This window comes from Peromyscus eremicus, chromosome 17 (assembly GCF_949786415.1).
Source record: "Peromyscus eremicus chromosome 17, PerEre_H2_v1, whole genome shotgun sequence".
Lineage (NCBI taxonomy): Eukaryota > Metazoa > Chordata > Mammalia > Rodentia > Cricetidae > Peromyscus > Peromyscus eremicus.
The window spans coordinates 58,492,890-58,497,652 of record NC_081433.1 but is presented as its reverse complement, the minus strand read 5'-3'; positions in this window follow the sequence as shown (position 1 = coordinate 58,497,652).

Here is a 4,763-nt window from a genome sequence, read left to right as displayed (position 1 = left end):
AGGGTAGGGGAGAGGAAGAGGAGGAGGAGGAGTGTCCATTCCTAGCTTAACCTCAGGGCCTTTGCACATCCTAAACCAAATCTGTGCAACTCACATTCTTTCCCATTTTCAAAGGAGAATTTCCATTCTCCTCTGAGAAGGTCTCCTGGAGGTCCTTGACTTGATGGGCCCTTTCAACCACGCCCTGTGGAATCCACCCTGTGTCTGTGCGGTACTTACCCTCAGCTCACACATCTCTCCATTTTCAGTGTCTGTTCCCCGAGGAATGTGGGTCCCACAGACGCATGCCTGGCTCTCAGCAAGGGACTCTGAAGAATCTGTGCCTCAGTGGGTCCTTGGGCAGTCACCCATCATTTTGGCCCCTGTGTGTTACCCAGACACCTCAGCAAGAGTGTGTGTGTGTGTGTGGGTGGGTGGGTCTTCCGCAAGCTCAGCGCCTGCTCCAGGCTCTCCCGGGGACACCAGCTCCCTCTTGTTGGCAGGCAGGGCACCAACTCCGAAGTCCCCGGGAGAAGGAAGTTGCCTGGGCCCAGAGCCACCATGAAAACAAGGCTCTGCCTTTCCTGGTAACATTTGTCTTAGGTATTTTCTGGTCACCCCACCGAGTTCTCCCAGCAACTGGGATAAAGGAAAGGAACTGGCTGAGGAGCAGCCTGCGCTGGGCGCCTGGCCAGGCCCGTGGTTAACTGTTGTGTGCCAGGCTTGACGGCTCTCAGCAGCGTGTGCCGTCTATTGGGGGGGGGGGGTGCAGGCTGCTGGCTGGTTTGCATCTGTCACCAACACCATGAGGGGAGGCTGTGATCCTATCCCAGGGCTGCAGGACATGTGCTCCAGGGGCTGGAGAGAGCGATTACTGCTCTTCCTGAGGACCTGAGTTCAGTACCTAGCACCCACATCGGGTGTGGCTCGTGGCCAACTGTACCTCCATCACCTTCTTCTGGTCTCTGGGCACTGTAGGAGCCTACGCAACGTGGAGCCTGTGCAGTGTGGGTTCTGGAGGTCTCAAACTCAAGTTATCAGGTCTTACTAGGCAGCCCTGATGGGGTGACATTTGGGGCTGGGATATTCTTTGCTGAGCGATGCAGGACGTGGAATAGTCAGGGTTTCCGTTGCTGTGATGAAACTTTGTGACCGAAAGCAACTTTGGGAGGAAAGGGTTTATTTTAGCTTACGTTTCCGAGTCACAATCCATCACTGAGGGGACTCAAGGCAGGAGCTGATGCAGAGGCCATGGAGGGGTGCTGCTTCTGGCTTGCTCCCATGGCTTGCTCAGCCTGCTTCCTTAGACATCCCAGGACCACATGCCCGGGGATGGAAGAGGCCACAGTGAGCTGGGCCCTCCCCCATCAATCACTAACTAAGGAAATACAGCCGTCTAATTGGACTTAAGGCCCACTCAACAGGAGGGAAGTTGTGCCTGCTACTGGAATTCTAGCCAGTTTCTCAGGGCTGGTGATGTCTGGGACTGTGGGGGTTTGACTAGGAATTGAAAGGGTGATAAACGGCACTGGTGGTACTGCACTGGTTACCCGTGGAAAGGTCCCGGTCACGACAGAACCCAGTGTGAGTTTTCAGAGCTTTATTAGGAGGGAAAAGGAGGAGGGGAAAGAGGAGAGCCAGGCCTGGAGAGAGAGAAAGGTGGCGGGGAGGGAGGAGAGCAGAGAGCGTGGGGTCTGCATCCGGCTTTTTTTATTTATTTTTATTTTCTTTTAATGTAGTCGCCAGCCCACATTGATGACGTAAGACACAAGACCCCGAACTACACATGTCCAGGAGTCAGGGCAGGATCCTAACAGGAATGGCCCCCACAGACTCATGAATGTTTGTCCCATAGAGAATGGCACTAATTAGGAGGTGTGGCCTCATTGGAGTGGGTGTGGCCTCGTCGGAGGAAGCATGGCATATGTAACTTCCAGCTACATATGTCACTGCAGAGGCGGGGTTTGAGGTCTCAAGCTATGCCCAGTGTGATACACAACCGCCTTCTGCTGCCTGAGGATCAAGATGTAGGACACTCACTGGGCGGTGGTGGCGCACGCCTTTAATCCCAGCACTCAGGAGGCAGAGCCAGGTGGATCTCTGTGAGTTCGAGGCCAGCCTGAGCTACCAAGTGAGTTCCAGGAAAGGCGCAAAGCTACACAGAGAAACCCTGTCTCAAAAAACCAAACCAAACCAAACCAAACCAAAAAAAAAAAAAAAAAAAAAAAAAAAAAGATGTAGGACACTCAGCTCCAGCACCCTGTCTGCCGCACAGTGTCATGCCCCACCATGAAGATAATGGACTGAACCTCTGAAACTGTAAGCCAACCCCAATTAAAAATTTTCCTTGCTGTGGTCATGGTGTTTCTTCACAGCAATAGAAACCCTAAGACAGAGGCCTTAGAAAAGAATCGCCTAGTGCCACTGTGCACGGTGAGCACGGGTCCTTACTCATTCTACATCTCATCCTCAGACACACAGATGAGTGCAGCTCCACCCCTCATACAGAAGCCTCTTCACGCCAAACAGAGCCCGTCACAGCAAGCCACAGCTGCACAGCCCCAGTGGGTACACCCTCATCCCAGCTCCTGTGTCTATGGCTCAGGGAACATCTGCTTCGTGGGGACGGGAAGATCGTGAGAGCCAGAATGCCAGGAAGTCCGCTGAGAAGCAGTCCCCCTAGGAACGGCTGTATAAACAAGATGGCGACAATATCAGTGGACATCCAATCTGGGAGGGAGAAAACCTCACAGGGTCCACCCTAGACGAGGAACTACAGGCAGCTAAAGACAGCTGGGAGGGGAGAATTAGCCTCTCCCAGGCATGAGACCTTCACTGGTTGTCCAATGCGGAGTGGTCAGCTCTGAAACCATACACACAGACAACACAAACAGGCTCAGCAGGTTGTATTTATATAAGTGTTCACACATGCACGTGTGTGACAGAACTAATCAAAGGAAAGGAGACTGTCAACTTGGGAGTTGGGGAGTCACAGGGATTCAAGACAGGCACCTGGGAAGGGCTGGAGGGAGGAAAGGAAGAGAAAGTGATGTAACTAGATTTCAATTTAAACCGTTTTTGAGAAAGAAAACACCCCGCAAGCTTGGCCAGGTGGGTCTCATGGTGGAATCTTCTCCACTGAGGTTCCTCTTCCCAGATGACTGTGGCTTGTGCTGAGCTGACAAAAAAACAACAACGATCACTAAAAACAAAAAGAAAAAAACCAGCAAAACCAACCAGGCTAAGCAGCATGCCTGGCTTAGACCATGGCCCCTCCTGACCTATGACCACCACAAAGGAATTCCAACACCGCCAGGGTCCCCGCAGGAGCACACGCCCATCAGGGAGGGTACAGCACAATGTGTGCACGTGATTTTTAGTTGTGATTTTATTTTTCTTGGGAAGTGCTGGGGAGTGGAACACAGGCACCATGAGGGCTTGGTAGGTGCTGAAGAATGGGCGTCCCTTTATCCTAAGGGAGAATCATACACACACATTTGTGTAGAATATATGACACATTAGTACATGCAACATATAATATCTCATACATGTAACATACAACACATTCTGTATTGCATATGTATCATGTAATATATTGTACACATATGGCATATAATGTATCCCACATACCTAATATATGATTTATGTTATATACCTATAACACAAAATAATATGATGTGTACAATAAGTTACATACATACAATGTAATATGTATTGCACACATGTGACATATCTTATAGAAGCATTGTAGGCATCTAACATAACATCTATGTTATATGTGTGCTATATGATAGCCATATATTACATACTACTTCATGCATGCATAACTATATAATATATTATATATTATATACATATAATAATGTGTTGTGTGTTATTTAGTAAATATGTTGGATATTACATGTACATATATTCATGCATACATGTGTGCAATTTGAACTATATATCATATGTATATAACATAGGTTTTATATTTGTAGCATATATTACTCATTAGTTGTGTATATTATATACATCATACATACAATACATAACACATATACATATAATACACAATATACATGTAATATACTTATGATAGATATTATAGCTGTGAAATATACATCAGTATAGTATTGTAGATAACACATTTTATTTATTTGTTATGGGGATTTTTGGTGGGTTTTTTTTTTTTTTTTGACACAGGGTCTATGTAGCCCTGGCTGTCCTGGGAATCACTTTGTAGGCCAGGCTGGCCTCTGATTCAGAGATCAGCCTGCCTCTGCCTCCTGAGTGCTGGGATTAAAGGCGTGTGCACATATTTTAGTTGCTCATGCTTGAGACGGGGTCCTGCAGCCTGGAACTCCTGACCCTCCTGCCTCAGCCCGGCTGCCGGACCTCAGGTGAGTAGCATGTGGGAGCCCTCAGGTCTCTGGTCTCACGATGCTTACCCAAGCACTGGGCTCCAGGGGATTCCTGCCTTGGCGCCTCCCTAAGCCTGACACACCCCCACTCCCCACCCCCGTGTCGGGGAGGGAGGGATCCAGGCTGAGTGACGGCAAGGCACAGACGGGTGCAGAGCGGGACAGCAGCGCCCTCTGGGGGTCGGTCCGGGAAATGCGCGTGAATGGGCGAAGCTCCCTGTCCCAGAGCCCACTGAGGTTCAGAAGGAAAAGGCCACCACCGGGCTTGCACATTTGAGGGGATGATGGACTTCAGCTGCCCCTAGAAAACCCAAGGCAGAGCGTGGTTGAGATCGCCTTTAATCCCAGCACTCGACAGGCAGAGATAGGCGGATCTCTGAG